We start from the raw sequence: 21,628 nt of genomic DNA on the forward strand, positions 1-21,628 counted from the left end.
TTAAAAAACATGAAGAATTTCTAAGAGAATAATAATGACCAATATTTACTGAGTGCTTCCTTTGTATAATACACCATTCTAACTCATTAGAATATGCTTAAGAAGTATTAATTTATTTAATCTTCACTCCAATCCTATGAGATAGCTATTATTGTTGTCCTTATTTTCAGAAGAAACTAAAGCACATATAGGTTAATCCACTTGCCCAAAGACACACAGAAATTTTAAGAGCTTTAGTAGAAACCATGTAGTTTGGCTCCTTAACACACTCCTTCTATTTTCAGGGTCACCTCATAGTGCAAGATATCTGCTGGAGCTCCAGCTACCTCATGTATTTCAAGAGAGCAGTAAGAGGAAAGGGAGAAAGACACTAAGAGCATACCCCCTCCCTTTTAATGACTCATCTCACAAGTCTCATACAAGACATCCACTTGTATTTATTTGGCTTAGAAGTTAGTCAACATGGCCACACCTAGCTTCAAGGTAAGGATTTTTTATTTTAAAAAAATTTTTTTAAATTTTTTTTTTGTGTGTGGTATGCGGGCCTCTCATTGTTGTGGCCTTTCCCGTTGCAGAGCACAGGCTCCGGACGCGCAGGCCTAGCGGCCATAGCTCACGGGCTTAGTTGCTCCGCGGCATGTGGGATCCTCCCGGACCAGGGCATGAACCCGTGTCTCCTGCATCGGCAGGCAGATTCTCAACCACTGCGCCACCAGGGAAGCCCGGATTTTTTATTTTGTTCTGTTTTTTACATCTGGGCAGAAATAGGCTCAGTTAATAATGGCTTTCTATTACTGAGGAGAAAGAGAAGGGCTGGGCAACTAGTAGAGTCTGTAATACCCATCATCCTCAAACTGTACTGAAACATATCTTCCCTATACCCTCCTTTAGAGGACCCCTGAAACTCTTGAACGGCAGTGTGCACAATGGTTAGGAGTGTGGCTCTGGAGCCAAACTACAACAGTGGCGTAGACTGGTGTTTTTCTTCTTGTCTCATTCCTTCCAATCCATTTCTACATACCAATGAGGAGAGCTAGTGGTCTTTTAAAAAAAGGTAAATAGATTTATGTTAGTCTTCAGCTTAAAATACTTGACCGATTTCCCATTGGGTTAATAAATATAATCAAAGCTTTGTGTTATGGATTATGAGGTCTAACATGTTCTACTTACCTTTCTAATCTCAATGTTCTTCTCTTTGCTTATTATATACTCCGTCCACAGCGGTCTCCTCTCAGATCTTTAGATACCATTCTCTTTTATGCTTTAGCACTTTTATTCAGGTCATCTGCTTGGAATGTTTTTAATGTAATTTTTACATGATTATCTCTTTTTCAGCTTAAATCCTCAGAAAGTCCTTCCCTGTTCAACCTAAAAATAATTCCCTATCCAGGCACTGTTACTTCTTGTTACAGTGCCTTATTTATTTATTTATCTTTCGGAGCACTTTTCTTACCTTATAATTACATTCTTTTAATTTAACAATGTATCTGTTTATTGACTATCTCTTACCCAGACCATAACCTTCATGAATGTAGAGATTACGACTTTTTTTAAAAAAATAAATTTATTTATTTATTTTTGGCTGTGTTGGGTCTTCGTTTCTGTGTAAGGGCTTTCTCTAGTTGCGGCGAGCGGGGGCCACTCTTCATCGCGGTGCACGTGCCTCTCACTATTGCGGCCTCTCTTTGTTGTGGAGCACAGGCTCCAGATGCGCAGGCTCAGTAGTTGTGGCTCATGGGCCCAGTTGCTCCGTGGCATGTGGGATCTTCCCAGACCAGGGCTTGAACCCATTTCCCCTGCATTGGCAGGCAGATTCTCAACCACTGCGCCACCAGGGAAGCCCATGACTTTTATTTATTGTGATAAACCAACACAAACTATGACTGTTTACCACAGTATTACTAGTGTCTGGCACTGTTTGTTAAATGAATGAATGAATCTATCTGAAGATCCTCAGAGATTCTGGAGAAATCTATGAAATCTGGGGTCAAATGGCCATATGTATTGGTAGCATTAGACAACACTTGTGCTGGGTCGTGCAGAATACATTTGATGGTCTGGGACTTCTGTGTGCACTAAATTGCTATAGGGAAATGTAAATGCGGCTTGAATGGTCTTAGAGACTGTGCCATTTTGACATACCTCTGCTAAGTCATTAAGAGAGAATTGGGTTACACACTGGTGTATTGACAGTGCGGTTGCAGTTTGGCAAGGCCAAGTCCATGGCCGGCCATCTGTGTCTTAGGTCCTTCTTTAGCTCTGGAATGGTGAGACAAAAACACTCCTGTCTTTCTGAAGCTGATGAAGAACAGACTTCTTCCCTGGCATGGGGCCGAATGGTAATGTGCCTCTAAGGACTGCACTGAGTAAACCTTTAGAGCAAGGTACAGTCAAAACTGATTAAAATCACACTATTTCATAACACTGCTCACAGGCAAAGACATACACCAGGAAGCTGTGAAGAAAGACAGCTGACTGCCCAATCAACAGCAGCCTGGATCTGTTCTCTCACCCCTTGAGCGGTTTGTTTAGCACTCCATGGAAACAGATTTCCTGGTTTGTCTATTACACCTCCAGCTTCCCTCCCTGTCTGACTTATTGATAAGATGCCTGTAGATGTCTAAGAGCTTTCTACCTTGAGATTGAAAGTTGAGATAACGCTCTTGTTTCTCTGTTGCCTCCTTTAAAGAAAATATTTAGTGGTATCTTAGGAAAATTGAGAAAAAGAATCATACCTCTTAGAAGTCTTCAGTATGTTACTAATATAGAAAAAGTTTCCATTCTTTCTTTGAGAAACTGGACTATGTTTCTAGTAAGCCATCCACTGGTTTTCTAGTATTCAGTCTTTTCTGAGTGGTGATGAAAAGAGTGTTGTTCCTGGAATTTAAAGAAGGGTTCAAATTATGACTCTGTCACTTAACAATTTGAGGACTTTAGGAAAGTCTCTTAACATCTCTGAGCCTTAATTTCCTTTAGGTAAAATAGAAATAACAGCTGCTCTACCTAGCTCATAGAGTTGTTTTAAGAATCAAAATAATGGATGTGAAGGTACTTTGTATCCTGTAAAGCTCTTTGCAAATGTAAAGTACCATTGTCCTTGCCAAGGCTTTTTTTCTCTCCGTTCATTAAAGAAAATGTTGACATTCTCCAACCATTAGTTAATCATTCCTCCAGGGCCCCACTTTTTTGCAGACAGAACAGGTGTCAGGCTCTATGATGAGATTTGGAGGAAAGTAGAGAAGAAACCCTAGAGTCTTTTAAGTGACCTTCCAGCCTTCAAAGAAAGGAAGACTGGTTCGTATAAAACCCTTTTCCTTGTCATGTCTCTTCTACCGAGGCCCCGAAGGAAATACAAATTCCAGTAGAAACCATACACTTGGAAGAATATCGTTAGTATGTATTTATTAAAGGGGAATTATAAATGCATTAATTTAATTGACTTAACCCATGACTTCATTGTAAAGGAAAACATATATCAACCTGATTAAAAATCAGTTTAATTCACTGTATTGTGTAACATTTTAATGTTTTTTTTTCCCCAAGCAACAGTATTTTGATTAAAAGCAATCTTATTTTCCTTCTCTGAATTTCATCAGGACAGTTTTAATGGTTTAATTATAAGTCTTGTCCCTTTATCACAACTGTCATAGAAGATCTTGTCAAAATTATTTCATATAGTTTGGGAAGAACAGGAATACTTGTGGCCATGAGTAACACAAGTAGGAGATGAAGGATTCTTTTCTTTATATTTGAATCTGCTAGTTTCCCCAAAGCTATTACACTATTTAAATTTGCCTCAAAAGTTAGGAACATAATTTAGTGATTATATTTTTATAATAATTAGTTTAGTAATAAATAATATAATAATTTATATTAAGAAAAGAAAAGAGGAATAGATTAAAATTCTGGCAGCAGGAATATAGGTTAGATAATTGCTTTAACTTAAGGACTGCCCAGGACAGTGAAATGAGCACTTTCTGTACTTAGTGGTTGGTTCTGAGTAGGAAGTTTAGCTTTAGCAGCAAACATGACTTGTTTCCATCCATCCCTGCTCCCCACCCCAGACTTAAGATTTTACCTTCTCTTAAAATGCAAACAGAGTAGACCCCCCATCCACCCCACAGCCCCTAAACACACACACGCACCCCCCCACCACATGCACCCCCACCCCCCCGCACACACGCTGAGAGGGCCAAGTTCCTGAAAATCTCTTTGACAGGAGAATTCACACTTAAAGAACATAAGACATTACCAGATAAATTGAATTAGAAAGATTGAAGTTTTTAGTACATGAGATAAAGAGAACAGTCAGTAGCGTTTCAACCCTTTGATATGAATAATAATGGATACTTTACAATTAATTTCATCAATCACTGCTTGCTGCTGGAACATTTTCAGGATCTCTATCTGCTAGAGTTTCAATGAGAGGTAAAAAAGAAATTCAATTCGCCTTATAGGAGATAACACATATACTAAAGGGCTGTTTCTTTTGTGTTTGATGCCCTGTTTGGATCCAGAATTGTTGACTCCAGTTTCCCAGACAGTGGTCCCAGAAATGCAGCATAACGTAGAGACTTGACATTTATCAAGCTTTGGGTAGCCTTTATTTTACATATTTGGCCTAACTAAATAGATATTTCCTAAATTATGGATCAAATTAAAGATTCTATACCTTGGCTCTAATCACTGCAATTTGCATGAAAACACACCACCAGCTCTTATGTGTAACTCAAATTCCTCCCTCCTTACAGAAGTAGAGTACAGATTCAAAGCTCACGGGTACTTTTCTTCAGCTGCCTTTATCTCTGGAGAGGGGTCAATGCAAAAAGTTCTATACCTGCTTTGCCATCCACTCTATCTTTTCTCTTTTTTTTTTTTTTTTTTTTTTTTTGCGGTATGCGGGCCTCTCACTGTTGTGGCCTCTCCCGTTGCGGAGCACAGGCTCCGGACGCGCAGGCCTAGCGGCCATAGCTCACGGGCTTAGTTGCTCCGCGGCATGTGGGATCTTCCCGGACCAGGGCACGAACCCGTCTCTCCTGCATCGGCAGGCGGATTCTCAACCACTGCACCACCAGGGAAGCCCCACTCTATCTTTTCTATTCCTAATCACTAGTTCCTTCTTTTTCTACTATCACTAATGGGAATGATTTATAATCTAAGTATTCGGGAAATCCAATTCTAAAAAATGGTTGCTAATAAAAAGTATACAGGAGACTAGAATTTCTTGTAAGAGAAGATTGCTGCTGGGAAAAGATTCTTGTGCTTGGGTGAAGATATTTTTATTTAGTATTTAAAAATATTTTCGTAGCTCACTGAGGTAGGTTTATGAGATTGTCCCTTGAAAGAAGTTTTGGACGGCGATGGGAAGAAAGGTTGAGTCCTTGGCCAAGTGGACAGGGGTTTATATGAAGGACTTGGGGTGATGCTGAAGGAAGGGCACTAGCAATGCTGAAGATCAACATTGCCCATCTCACTACTTTGCCTAAAGTAGAAATAAAGTCTCCATTCTCCAAGAACTTGAAATCCAGTTTCCATAGCAAGAATTTCTTGCTGTGGAATTGTGAATTACTAGAATATATTATCAAAATAATTTGTAGTCGTTTGAAAATTTTTTAATGAAGAAAGTTAGAGCACAATATCTTTAGAGGTAGATTGGATTAAATATAATACTGCAGAGAATACTGGAAAAAATGAGCTTGTATACACTATGACTCTGAGATAGTGACTAAGGAAATACAAAAGATCATATTCATTTAGGAAAAAAGAGACCATTTTCAGCCATGGTGTATTTTAGAGAAAGAATATCTGAATACTTGGTTAACTTTATCCCCTATTTTTTTCCTGTTTTAAATGTCAGCATGGTGTCTGGGACATAGCAAGTACACAACACTTATATGTTATTTTTAGCACAACTATAAGGACAAGATTATTGTTTTCAGTCTAGAATCTAGAGAAGTTAAGGCCTATGTCTGCTTTTCTCTTGTTTTCATTAGGTTTTATAGCTCTGTCCTTTATTTAGGGCTAACCCTTCTTATTTAGCTCTCTGTTTCCTAGCTTAATAATCTTATTCTCAAGTTTTTTCATTAGCATTGTATTAGTTTGTTAAGGCTGCCATAACAAAATACCACAAACTGAGTGGTTGAAACAACAGAAATTTATTTTCTCACAGTTCTGGAGGCTAGAAATCCATGATTCAGGTGTCGGCATATTTGGTTTCTTCTGAAGCTTGTCTCCTTGCCTTGCAGACGGCCGCCTTCTGGCTGTGTCCTCACATGGTCCTCCCTTGGTGTGCATGTATGTTGTATGTATGCTAATCTTTCCTTCTTATAAGGACACCAGTCATATTGGATTAGTGCTCGCTGCTATGATCTCATTTTACCTTAGCTACCTCTTTAAAGGCCCAATACAGTTTGGGGTATGGGGGGTGAGGACTTTAACATATGAATTTTGGGAGGACATAATTTGATCCATAACAACCACCTTGAGCAATGCCTTTTATTGCTTCAGGAGTTCAGATAGACCCCCCGCCAAATCGGCCTACGTAAAAGACCGAGAGGAGGACTATGTAGATTTGAAAATCTTCTGTTAAGATGATCATATCCTCTTGCCAACTACACACCAAGAACCAAAAGAAATTGAGTACCAAGTCTAAATAAAGTTATATATTCTCATTCTCTCTCTCATTCTATATAGTAGCCATGGGCAGACATTTATACCTTAGAATATTAGGAAGGACAAAAAATGGTGTCTGGTGAATATCTATGATTACATGAAGAAAGCTATTTTATAGTCTTGAATTGTGGTATGTGGTCTTAGATTTTGGTGGGCTTGAATTAAATGAAAGAAGCACTTCTTGAGAGACGTAATGCTCAGGTACAAGGACTCATTAGGGCAACAAATTCTAACTAGTATTAATAGAGATGTTAATCATAATTACAGAGGTCCTGCAAGATATCATTGCTTTCTCAACCCTAAAGGAAGAAATGTTCAGTATGCATGGTTTCTGTGGCAAGAGGATTTAATTTTGAGTTGAATCAAGTTCCACATTCATCATGATTCTCTGGGTTCTTCTTTTTGTGGCTCTCTGAAACATAGAGTTCTGATCTTTGAAGTTTTTCTAAGAAGTTCTCTTTCCTCTGTTTGAGTTATTTGGTGAATGATAAATTGTTAATCTTTAGCTCTTCCCGTGTACCCTTCCCACCTTGGCCCACTCCATTACTGATCATAACCTCAGGCTTTTTCCTGCTGGAGTTCTCAGCTGGACTTGGTCGACTATCTTATCCTTACCTCATTGAGTGACCTGCTCAGATACATTGAAAATTTGTTGGCTGGCATTCTTCTCTGAGTCCCTTGCCTGGGAGATTTAATTCCTCCTTTTATGCCTTCCCTCAAAGTTTTCCTGGAATAGAATGTTTTAAACTCATACAAGTCTCTCACAGAATCCTCTCACAAGATGTCTTACCTTGAAAATATTATCTTCAGGTTCTAGTAAAAAGGACATTTCCTTGAAGACTGACTTACTGGTTCTGTCTTCAGCTCCTGAAAATACCAAGTTTCTATAGTTCTTTCATGGGACCACCCTGAAGAGCTTCTTTTGTTGAAGATTCAGTCACTTCTGTGTCTCCCAAAGAAATTGCACAGCCATGTCTGTGAATGTCATTGCTGTCCTCTAGCATTTTAATAGATAAGCCATGGGGAAATCTACTAGACACCTGGAAAGTTAAGGATCCTTTGAAAATTGATCATTCATTTGTGGGATCTATGGACACGCTCTATTAACTATCCACTTCCTTCCTCTTTCCTCCTCTCCTGCAATGACCATGCTAGAAAATGGAATTTGCTGCAAAGAGATTTAAAAATGAGTTATGCTTCCTTCAGAAAGGTCCAGTTTGTTCTTTTGGATATATATATATATATATATATATATATATATATATATATATATATAAAATTTATCTTGTAATTGACTTTTAAATTAGGGGATGTAGTAGAATAAATAATTCATCAGGAAAAAATTGACCTCAGAATGGTAGATAAATGTACGTTGATAAAAGAAAGTGAGTTTCTGTTACAGCTTGTTTTGGTCTTTGTTTTCTAAGGGAAGATTATTAGCTGTGTGTTGGGCTCAGGCATTTGTATAATAAATGCTCAGATGTTAAATTTTATTCTCATTTCCCAAGTTTTGACTGGGTCTTGAGTCAAAACTGAGTGTGGACTGCAGAAATCAGATGAAATTTGGACTCATCAGTTTTGTGTTGTATCAGAGCTTTGTAAAAGATCTATTTGTCTTCTATTATTAGCAGAATCAAACACTGACTTCTTTTGGTTTGTCTACTATTTTTTTTTCATTGTTGAGCATTCTTCATCCAATGACATAATTAGATAACTAAAATTTTGCCTTTTTTGTTTTTTTGGATAGAAGACATCAGTTTAGCCTAATTTAAGTCAGACAAAATGGCTTAAATTGTTCTTATATTTAAATTATGAGGAATTGAGAGGCATGGAAACTTGCTTTCTTCTACCCATATAACGTCTTTTATATTGATTTATGTTATTTCCTTTAAGAATTATGATAGCTCAGGCTGGTTGATTTTGCAGGCTTTCCATTGCCCATACATATAGAGAAGATCTTTTTCTGTTATAGCTAATTGGATAAACTCTTCAGGTAATGTTGCTGTTCTAGTCTCAAACATTTTATAAGTAGAAATGGAACTTAGCTGTTTAATATGTTGATATAAGTAAAGGATTATTAGCTTCTTTTAAAATAAAAGTGCTCATGTAACATTAAAATGAATGCGTTTGTAGTGATACATTTGTATCCTATTCTAAGTGTAGTTTAAGAAGAAAAATAATTCCTTGAAGCTGTTTTTTGAGACCATTAAAAAAAAAAGAGGTTAACAAGTAAAACGCAATGCAGGCTACAGGCTCATAATATGTAGCTTCTCTAATGATCCCTCAACTTTTAAAATTTGTTGGACATAAAAGCGGTGCTAATCTGATTAGTAACTGTGATTGAGTAAATCTACTGTAAAAATGGACTGTGTTCTGGTTTTTAACATGATACCATGAAAGTCATTTGAGAACTGCCTCTGTGGAACATAAAAGTCTCTTTGATGCAATATTTATTCTATGATTAAAAACTATATTTATACATACATATACACATAAATATGTATATGTGTGTATATGTATGATTTGTGTTGTTTATTTGCATAAATAGTTATAAAATTTAGTTCTTAGAAACTGATAGGCAGAAAAGAAAAATAGTATGACACACACAAACATCAGTCAAGTCTGGATGTGAATGTGGTTACCAAAAATTAAGACCCAAGAGTATCCAGATTATCCAGTACTCTTTTTAACTTCCATCCTGCCCTTCTCCAGACGTATGTAGAGAGAAGAGAACTAATATCTGAGAGACAGTTGTGTGTAGGCATTTTACATATGGTAACTCATTTAATTAGAAGAGTAAGAAGGACATTTAGAAATCCTGTGATGTTGAAAAAATCTGTTAGCTATATTGCGAGACCTTGGAAATATTCCTCAGGCCATCTATCTAGTTTGTAGCATATTTTCACATGTCACTTTAGCAGTCACGGATACTTCTTTTAAAGCAAAGAAGTTCATTCCTTGGCCTCCACATACACTGCAATTAAACCTTTTGCAAAATGCCAAAAATCTCCGACAGTTTAAGCAAAGTCCACAGAAATGTCAGCACTGCTTATTAATGTATTTATTGGAAAAAAAGGAGTTCATTTTCAAATTGTTAACATGTATGAAAATATACCAAGAGAGGAAGGTTTTAAGGAAGTAAAATAAAATTGCTTAATTCATAGTTAATCTGGAATTTAAACTGAACCTTCCATTTTTATCACAGTAGATTATCTATTAAAATGTCAAATTCTGTGATCCCATTTTAATATTTTTTATAAATCCAGTGAATACCTTACTTATAAATAAAATCACTTTATGCTTTTATAAGGCTTTTTGCACAAGAATTTTGTTATTAACAATGTTATAAAACATGAGTGCAGACATCATGAAAGACACTTTATAATATGTGAGATGGGAGCAATTGGCTGAACAAAGTTAGGGTTTTGTTTCAACTTGGCCATTTGGCATTTTTCCTTAGTTGTGTGGCAATTTTTGAAAGAATTGACCAAGTTTGCTCCTATTTTAAGGATTGCAAACAGCACACTGTTTGTTTTGTGCTGGAGTCTTCCATCTTCAAAGAAGATGAAGATTAATGAAAAGTTTTCTGAGAATAAAAAAGTAAATTCCAAGAAGACTTGCACTTTTAGATGCATTTTACTGCGAAATCAGCAATTTCTATATCCCTTAGTTCACAGTTATAATAACACATGAATTGTCTCCCTTCTGTAGCTTATGTATATATAAGGAAGAAGGTAGTAGTGGGCACACTGTATGGAGATTGGGACAAGAGCTTTCAAAGTTTGGGTGGGGCCTTTGGGTTGACTGCCTAAACATTTGATTTAATGTGTAGGGAGGACTGGTGGCGGCTGGGGATAGTGGTTAGGAGAATAGAGTATATAACAACCATCATGGTTAAATTATCCTTAATTATATTACCCATTGGGTCACTAAAGAGTCCTGAGCGTAAAGTCCAAGTTCCTATTCTAAGATCTTTACATGCATTAATTTTTCCATCTCTACCTGTTACTTCCCCGAGGAAGGATAATTTTCAGTTATCACCGTTTAGAAGAAATAAACTGTTTTCATTGCCAATGGAAGTCAATCTGTTTCTATCCAAGAAGGAGAAATTCTCCTATTGAAGACCACCATAACTTTTACCAACAAAATAAATGGCACATATGATATTTCTTTGTTATTTATTGTCACAAATTCTTGAGTTGTGGTTTATCTTTTAAATAAAAAGAGCAGAATTTATTGTCCAAGTGTGAACTAAATCCTAGCTCTTCTACCTACCAAATGTGTGACCTTTCGTAAATTACTTACTCTTTCTCTGCCTCAATATCTTATTTGGGATAAGAAAGTAATAGGGCTTCTGTATAGATTAAACAAGAAAATACAAGTAAATCACTTCAAACAATGAGAACTAGTTAAGTGCTGGCTACAACTACTATTGTTGTTGTTGTTTGTTATTGCATACTTTAATTTCCAGGAATTTCTGGGGGTCCTTAGGACTGATCTCTGGGTTAGGAAGTAGAATTTTTGGACCAAGGAGTTAACTATTTCTAAGTCTCTTCATAGGTATTATTGAACTGTTTTTCTAAAAAGATTCTACTAATTTATGTTCCCAAAGTACCTGTGCAACTTTCTATTTCACCTGTACCAACACACCATTATATGTAATTTTGAATCTTTGCTAAGTAATGCTCAAACATGATACCACATTATGGCTTTAATCTTCATGTCCTTGATGATTAAATAGGTTGAATTTAAAATGAGTTTATTTATTTGTAAAAGGTCGTTGTTCTGTTTTTCTTTGCAGTCTGATTGTTTTGCTTGTCTATTTTTATGAGGTCTTTGTTTAAGGATATTAGCCCTTTGTCACAGTTGTTGTAAATATTTCTTCCTTTTAATTTTATATTTCATGTACATGGAAATTTTGTGCTTATATTGTGAAATCTGTTGATCTTTTTCCTTTGTGATTTCTTCCACTGAAAATCTACCATTCTTAAGATTTATGAAACCTGCTGGTTCAGACTAAGTCCTGATTAGAGTAGGATAGAGAATTGTTTGCTCATCAGTTTCAAGGACTTGGAGTCATTTATTTGTGTGAGCTTAGGAAGTCACTTACTGTAATTGAAACTTATCATCAATCATCATAGCAAACATTTCCTACTGAATATAAATTTATATTTATATAAACCAATTAGATACCCAGTTTATGTTGATATAGCACATTATAGTTTACAAAACACTTCTAACGTGCATTTTGTAATTTTATTTCACTCTTCATGACAACTTTATGAAATAGAATAAGATGGGTATTATTATATTTCCATATCTCAGAAATGTTGGCTTTTCTAAGGTTATGCAACTAATAAACGGCAGAGTTTGGACTTGAATAATATACCGAGTAACTTTTTAAGGACCTCTTTGGATTTAAAAATTCCAAATTCTTGCTGTTCCCGATACCTTGCTAGAGAAGAGGAAAGGAAACATTTGTTGAGCTAATATTTATATTTAAAATATTTACATTTGAGCCTCTACCTTGATTAAAGTACCCTTTAATTTGTTTTAATATTCCCATTGGCAGGAACTATATAATTTCCTATTAGTAAAGACTTCTTTTCATTAATCTCATTTCCATGCTGGAAACTGTCTTTTTTTTCTTTTCAATCATCTTTCGGTAAGGCTCTGCATTTTTACTTCTGTAGCAATTAGTGCTCATTTTTGCCAAATTAATCAGACTTCTTTCCCTTTCTTTCCAAAGATGAAACTGATTTTTGGCTCTCATAAATGTTTAGTCACAGGATGCTTTACATAATCATTATCTCCTTTAATTTTCAAAATAGTATATAAGGTTGATATTATTATTAAGTTTTCCACTTTACTGGTAACGAACAAACTTAGACAGATTACCTAACTTGCCCAAGGCCTCTCACACCTAGGAAATGTCCATGCTTGAAACCCAGGTATTTCCCTGCTGCATCCTACCACCTCCCTGGCAGGGATGACTGAAATTCTTTTCACCTGTTATGATCCTAGAAGCAGTTTTTCTTATGTGTCTGAGCAGCTGTAAATGCACTTCTTGGTTCCCATCCCATAAACCTAATTCCATCTCAGGGTCATTCTGCACAGCTTGACTTACACATAAAAGTTAACTTTTAAGAGGTTTACTTTAGCTTGATAGCCATCTATTCACTGATCTAGAAAGCAGGTATCCTGAGTGCAATTTCCTTTCTATAAATGAATACATTGCCCCACTCTTCTGTGAGCTCATTCTTATAGAGTATCACATTTGCATTATTGTTCCAGACTAGATGAGGGCATACAGACCTACAGTTCTCAAACCCTCTTGGTCTTCAAATTTCCACAAACAACTGGGCTTGGACATTCCTGGGACCCGGACATTGAATTTTTTTCTCTTTTGGAGAAAAGTAAAAGAAAAGAGGAATGGAAAGTACTTGGCAAAAATAGCCACAAATTGATCTTGGAGTGGAAGAAAAGATTTATAGAAAAAGATGAAAAGTGCTGAATTCCCACAACACAGACAAAAGGTGATTGAGGGGGGAAGTCTTTACTTACATGGCTGATATTAAAAAGGAATTCTGCTGAGGAAGTTTAGTTGTAGCAGCGTGTTTAATGTAAAACATACATATTTATATATATATAGAAACTTGGAATGCTGTGTAATCACTGGATTATTCATATTAATATTACTAGATAACCCCTATACAGTGTTCCTGTGTGCTAGACAGTTAACTTATTTAATCCTCAAAATAATCTTGTGAGTAAGGTATACTTTTATCTCTGCTTTATAAATGAGATTCAGAGAGGTTAATAACTTGCTCAAGGTCACAGAACTGGTAAGTTGTGGAACTGCTGAACAAACCCTTAGTAGCACTTACCATGCTCTGTAATTATTTATGTGCTTACTGTCCATCTCCTCCACTAGGATGTAAGCCCCATGAGGGGAATCCAATGTTTATCTTTTCGCTGCTTCTCAAAGTGCAATCTAAATATAAGAAAAAATCATATAATACTTAAGACATACAAACGATTTAAAGAATAATGCAATGGGTATCCGCAGACTCACCACCAGATTAAAAATATGGCATATCACCAAATTACAGTTGAAACTCTCTGCATAGTTCCCCCAAATGAGCTCACTTCCCCAAAGTAATCATGGATTTCTGTCTCTTTTTAAAAATTATATACTTATGTATTTCTAAGCAATATATAATATCATTTTGCATTAAAAATTTTGAACTTTTATAAAAATGTTCATATGTATATATTGTTCTGCAACTCACTGTTATGTTTTTGAGATTCAACTAGGTTGATATATGACACTTTAGTTCATTCATTTTTCACTGTTACATTGTATTCTATTATAATAACTATAACTCTGTTTATCATTTCTCTGCTGGTGGACATTTAGGTTGTTTCCATTTCTTTTAATGTAGTCCAAATTCATTTTAGCTTTTGAATAACCAACTCATACTGTTAAGTTTTATATGTGCTGTTGCTAATCTATGATTTTCCTATCTTGTTTCAGTTCATTTTCTGAAAAATTTTAATGCAAGACCTTGTGTTTTGCCCCAATTATATTTTACATTTAAATTTTTGAGGTAAATTTTTCACTTAAAACTCGATCTTGTTAGCGTCACATAATTTTTCAGCTTGTTAATTTTTGGGGGATTGTGGTTTGATCACCTAGTTATTTTAACTCTCTTTCCATCTGAATGTTATTCACAAATTTGATAAGAAATCCTTCTATATATTCATTCAAGCCCTTGATAAGAACTATGATGAGTAGGATAGGAACTGTTACAAAATGAAGCAGAGTCTATAATTTACCATGCTATTGTCTGGATTTAGCACAGATCAAAGCAAAGCAAAAATGGTGAATTTATTGTTTAGGACTCAATTTGAGGAAGTAAAACATATGCTACTTTAAACTACCACAGATTCAAGAAAGATACTGAGACAATATTTTGCTCTGGATTCTCTCCCAAGTATGATCATTGAGTTGGATTAATTGATCAGATGAATGAGTGAGAATACAGGGAAATGGAATTAAACAAAGTCATGCTGTTGTTTTTCACCTAAGAGCTAATCCTAATATGATCACATCATTTTGTTTTTTCTTTTTTAACTGTTTCTGCGGTTTGAATTTAAGGCTCTTACATCTGTCAACCACGAGGAGGAGCTATGGTTTAATAAGGAAGAGGCTTGCTTCTTCAGGTTGGGAGGGGCAGCTCAAAAAATGATTTTTCAGAAAAGAGGCCATAGCTTGGAAAATTATCTTTATCAAAAATGCTGTTTATATAAGAAAAGCTAAATGTGTAATCTAGTCTATTTTCAAAAGGAAAAGAAACAAGACAATTATATACGATTAAAATAAAGCCCCTTCCACTAAGAAATAAGTGTTTTCTTTTCTTTTTCAATTGGTTAGATATATGGAACAGATCAATTGGCTCATTCTTTGATTCTTCACCCAGAACCATAGGCTTTAGAGTGGACAGGGATCTCAGCGTCACTTGGTTCAATTCTTCGCTTTCAGGCATTCAGGTATTAAGGTTTTAAGAAATATAATATGGGCTCAATAATCGTTTATTGAATGAATGAATGGCCATTCATTAATGTAGCCCAGGTAGGTTAATTAAGTTGACCATGGGAAAACAAGTAGTAGTCAGCCAATGGGATAAGGATTTAGCAAGAGGAGAGATATCACACCAAATCCCAGGTTTCTAATTCCTTGGATTATACTTCATATACAAAATCATGCTATTCCTTCTGCATTCCCTGCTTAAGTATAGTCTAAACGTAAGTTAACAAACTATTTTTAGTCATGTTCAAAGATGCAGTAGTCTGCCTTGGGATATAGTGATCTTCCAGCCACTGTGCATATACAAGTGGAGGCTGGCACAATCTACTTGTTTGGGGAGCTTGTAGAGGAGATTCTTGCATTAGATGTAACTTTAGAATAGCTGACCTCAAAGATTCTTTTCACTTCTAATATTTTAGTTTATATTATTTCATTCTATTTTATTCGTTAATTTAAAGAAAACATTTTATTATGGATAAATTAAACATACAGAAAAGTAGAAAGAAATTTACAGCGAATACCCATGTACTTACCACGCAGATTCTACTATTAACATTTTGCTACATTTGTCCTCCTGTATCTATTCATTTCTTTATCCATCTTATTTTTTGGTACATTTCAAAGTAAATTGTCGACATCCGTATACTTCTCCTTAACCACTTCAGCATGTATAATTTATAAGTAGAGTTCAATATTTGTTTCATGTTTTTAGGTAAAATTTTCACCAAAAAAGGCAGAAATCTTAATTGAACATTTGATGAATTTTGACAAGTGAATACACCAGTATAACCTAAACTCCTCTCAGATATAGAGCATTACCATCACTCTAGAAGTTTCTGTCCTGTCCCTTCCCACTGAATCCCTGTTCCTCACCAAGAGGTAACTACTGTTCCTTTTTTTTTTTTTTAAGATTAGTTTTCCTGTTGTAGAACTTCATATAAATGGAAGTACACTATGTACTTTTTTGTGACCGGTTCCTTTTACTCAGCATACTATTTTGGGATTCATCAGTCTTGTTGCCTGTATCGGTAGTTTTTTCCTTTTATTTCTGACCAGTATTCCATTGTATAAATACACGACAGGTTTTTTTTTTTAATGCATTCTCCTATTGATGGATACTTGGTTTTTTCCAGTCCTTAGTTATTACAAATAAAGTTGCTATAAACTTTTTTTGTACCAGTATTTTCTATTCAGGAAACAAGCACTTACTGAATACCTTGTATCAGTCATTCTGTTAAATGTATTCCCATCATTGTTCCATTTCATAGCCTCATGACAACCTGCCAGATAGCTATGATTATCCCTGTATTACAAATGGGAACACTGAGGTTCAGGGACTTAAGTAATTGGTTCAAATTCATACATTCAGTGAACAAAACCAAAACAAAACCAGGAGTCAAAAGCAGTCACATCTTTCCTTGAAGCCTGTGTGACCTCAAAGATATGGTGTTCTCTCTCTGATATTAATTTGTCCAGGTCACATAGTTAGAAGTAGAGTGAAGTTTCTGACTCTAAGTTTGGCTGTTCTTTCTGCTACATCCTGCTGCTGCCACGCCGTGTGGTTTTAGTTTGTCTCTTCATTATGTCCTCTGCAAAGGTAGAGAAAACAGCTGAAGGGTTCGCTCTTTATGAGACATTTTCAAATCCATGTGATTAAGAGACCTTGTGTACTCCTCGCTGCTAGACTAAATACCGTGACAGCAAATCCTTTAACCTTCACGTTATAGATCATATTTTCAGCCTCTAATATTTTTGCTTATCCTTTTTTATTGTGATAAAATAAAACATATCACATAAAATTTACCAGCTTAACCATTTTAAGTGTACAGTTCGGTAATATTAAGTATCTTCACATTGTTGTGAAAAAGATCTCCAGAACTTTTTCATCTTGCAAAAGTGAAAGTCTGTACCCATTAAATGCTAATTCCCCCTACCCCCAAGCTCTTGGCCACCACCTTTCTACTTTCTGTTTCTATGAATTTGATTATACATTAGGAACCTCTTATAACTGGAATCATACAGTATTTGCATTGTTATAACTGGTTTATTTCACTTAGCATAATGCCCTTAAGGTTTATCCACGTTGTAGTACGTGTCAGGAGTTCCTCCCTTTTAAAGGCTGCTTATTATTTAATTTTTTCACCTCCTATTACTGTACATTAAAGAAAAAAGCACAAACTGGTATATTCTGAAAGGCTATTTCCCGATATAGAGGTCCTGCAATATTCTCAAAGAGAAGAGTGTTGCTCTGAAGAATGAAATGTGGGTGAAAAAATATGACCTAGTTCCATATTTATTAAATCCTATGACTTGAAGATATACTGGGCAGCTAGTGAGAGACATTTCATAGTCTGAAACCCATATTCTATGTCCTGAAGGACTAAATTTTACCTGCACAGCTCTACTTACAATATAAAGAAGTATGCTTCCAAGGAATTTCACTAAAAAAGGGAATTTTAACCTCTGTTTTGAAGGCTAAATTTACAGCTTTGTGCCTGGAAGCTAGTGTTTCTTTCCCTTTTCTTTTTATATACCACATGGAAAATATATTCCCTGAGAGATTAGAACTCTCAGGAGATTTTAGGACTTAGTCTTTAAACACGTGCTCAGATAAACCAATGTACTACATTTATGTCTACTTTTCCCAGGAATAGGAGTCATCATCCCTTTAATAAAATTTTGTTAGTACTTGCTTAAACATGAAGACTATTTTATCTGTAGGATTTTAGTGTAACCACTTGGACAAAAACTGATATTCCTGCAAAATGTGTACATCATCTATTTTGTTTCTTTTCTACTTGTCTTTTGAGATACCCTGTTCAGCTTCCTCTGTCTAATCAACAGAGAAGACAGTCTATTTTTAATCATGAAAAAGAAACTGCCACTTGCTGAATAATTGTGTGTGGGTGGGGGATAAGGCACAGTCCCTAAATTTCAAGGGTCTCTGTCCCTAAGAAGAGAGCCACCAGCAGATGGCAATCCCCCTACATGGAATCTCTTTCCAGACAAATGGCAAGTACCTAAGTAATTTGATACTCCATTGAAGTCACATGCAATTTCAGAGAAACCTGATAGTGTTGGCTGGGTTGGAACCCATTTAAAAATTTCTCTCAGCTATTATCTCATCTCTTCCTTCCTTCTGACAGTTCTCCAACTCAGCATTTTGTGTATACCATCCCAAAGGTCAAGCATGGCTACTAGGATGGGTGCTTTCAACGTGGTCCCTGGGTGTCATACTTGGAGCAGACATTTTTAATAGGCATCTTATGTTGAGTGCTCTCCACTGCGACCTTGATGGGACTATTTGCTGTACTCACTTCTGTGATCTCCTGGGCTTGGCTAATCCATGTTTGGAGTTGTTAAGCATTGAAATACAGGAACTTATGAGCAAACCTTGAGGCAGAGAATGTTGTTGATGTTTTATTTAAATAAGAAATGTGGAGCTTCCCTCCCACCCCCGCTCCCCCCAAGAAAAGCTGTGCTTTTGAATTTGATTGGTTGGTTTAGCTCTTTCTATGCCCCTTCTTTCTTCTGTGGATTGGGTCTGGTGGTGGGCTTCTATAATAATTCCCCACCCTTTTGCTTACAAAAATCCACCTGCACCATACTGTAACCTTCCAGAAACTGGTTGAGATCTGGAAACTCTTAAGAAATTTGAGGCCTATGGCTGATACTTTATTTTATTTTTATGCATATTTTAAGATTTATTCTATTTGCAGGAAATTTTCTCTGATCTTATACCTTTCCATTGATGTATATGTAAGAAGATGCTTTTGGCTGCAACAGAAAACCCATCTTAAATTGTTTTAAATATTAAGGATATTTGTTATTTTCTGTAATAGAAAATCCTGAGATAAAGCAGTCTGCAGGGTTGGTTAATTCAGTGGATAAACGATGTTATTGGACACCGAGATTCTTCTATATCTCCACTTTGTCATTCTTAGCTTTGGCTCCATCCTTAGACTCCTTCTTATGAACATAATATGGTTTCTAGCAGTTCAGCATCATACAGGAGAACAAGACTCACTTTTTAAAAAATTTTTATTTTTTGTTGGGGTATAGTTATTTTACAATGTTGTGTTAGTTTCTAATGTACAGTGAAGTGGAGTTCCCTGTGCTATACAGCAGGTTCTCATTAGTTTCCTATTTCATACATATTAGTGTATATATGTCAATCCCAATCTCCCAATTCATCCCCCCCCTTCCCCCTCTTGATATCTATAGTTTGTTCTCTACATCTGTGTCTCTATTTCTGCCTTGGAAACCAATTCATCTGTACCATTTTTCTAGATTCAACATATATGTGTCAATATATGATATTTGTTTTTCTCTTTCTGAGTTACTTCACTCTGTATGACAGTCTCTAGGTCCATCCACATCTCTACACCAATTTTGTTCCTTTTTATGGCTGAGTAATATTCCATTATATATATGTACCACATCTTCTTTATCTATTCGTCTGTCAATGGACATTTAGGTTGCTTCCATGACCTGGCTATTGTAAACAGTGCTGCAATGAACATTGGGGTGCAAGTGTCTTTTTGAATTATGGTTTTGTCTGGGTATATGCCCTGTAGTGGGATTGCTGGATCATATGGTAATTCTATTTTTAGTTTTTTCAGGAATCTCCATACTGTTCTCCATAGTGTCTGTATCATCTATGACAAAGGAGGCAAGGATATACAATGGAGAAAAGACAGCCTCTTCAAATAAGTGGTGCTGGGAAAACTGGACAGGTACATGTAAAAGAATGAAATTAAAACACACCCTAACACCATACACAAAAATAAACTCAAAATGGATTAAAGACCTAAATGTAAGACCGGACACTAAAACTCTTAGAGGAAAACATAGGAAGAATGCTCTTTGACCTAAATGACAGCAAGATCTTTTTTGACCCACCTCCTAGAGAAATGGAAATAAAAACAAAAATAAACAAATGGGACCTAATGAAACTGAAAAAGACTCACTTCTATACCCCAAACCCTGAGAGGCCTATGCATCTTTGAACCAACTACTGGCAAGGGGATAGGAATCAGTATGCTTGACTGGAATCATTTAGACTGGAATGAAGGTTAAGGAGAAATTCCCAATGTTTACCATAGTATCTATGGAACCCATTTGTACCTCAAATCTGTTTTTAAGTTCATCTATAAGCTCTTTCAATCCCTGTGAAATTTGAGGAACAAAGTCTTAAAAGAACAGTCATTTCTAATGAAAGATTAATTAAAGACTTTTATATGAGTAAAAAAAATTTGAATCTAAATTCAGAGTTTTGGGCAGGTCAGTAACTGAAAAATGTGTATCATTATGTCTATCCTTTATAAAAATTACTCAAGGTATTATTTGATCTGTGAAAAGCAGGCTTTTACTTCAATAATCTTAAGATATAAAAGAACAACCTCAGATTTTTTAAAAAGGAAATGTTATCTAGGTATAATATTCTGTAAGCCTGATAAAATCATATCATTCAATCTTTATTTTCTGGGCCTTAGTTTCCAACTGTGTAAGGAAGGACTGGGTGATTTTTCACTTTTATTTATTTATTTATTATGTGAGAAGAGTGGCATTGTTTTATTTTTTATTTATTTATTTAACATCTTTATTTGAGTATAACTGTTTTACAATAGTTTGTTGGTTTTTCTTTTACAACGAAGTGAATCAGTTATACATATACATATGTTCCCATATCTCTTCCCTCTTGCGTCACCCTCCCTCCCACCCTCCCTATCCCACCCCTCTAGGTGGTCACAAAGCACAGAGGTGATCTCCCTGTGCTATGCGGCAGCTTCCCACTAACTATCTAATTTACATTTGGTAGTGTATATATGTCCCTGCCACTCTCTCACTTCGTCACAGCTTACCCTTCCCCCTCCCCATATCCTCAAGTCCATGCTCTAGTAGGTCTGTGTTTTATTCCCGTCCTACCACTAATCTCTTCGTGACATTTTTTTTTTCTTAGAGTCCATATATATGTGTTAGCATATGGTATTTGTTTTTCTCCTTCTGACTTACTTCACTCTGTATGACAGACTCCAGGTCAATCCACCTCATTACAAATAACTCAGTTTCTTTTTTTTAATGGCTGAGTAATATTCCATTGTATATATGTGCCACATCTTCTTTCTTTCTTTCTTTCTTTATTATGTGAGAAGAGTGGCATTGTTTTACATTAAGTTCTTTTTACGTAAATTTACATCACTTTTTAAAAAATTCAAACCAAAAGTCACAAAAATTATAATCATCCTCATCAGTTCACTCACTCGATTTTTCAACTTTTAATAAGGATATAATTAAAAATAAATATTTTTGCATGTTGAAGCATTTACTTTAAAAAAAATGAAGTATAGTTGATTTGCAATATTT

The sequence above is a fragment of the Kogia breviceps genome, chromosome 17 (assembly GCF_026419965.1).
Source record: "Kogia breviceps isolate mKogBre1 chromosome 17, mKogBre1 haplotype 1, whole genome shotgun sequence".
NCBI classification, from domain to species: domain Eukaryota; kingdom Metazoa; phylum Chordata; class Mammalia; order Artiodactyla; family Physeteridae; genus Kogia; species Kogia breviceps.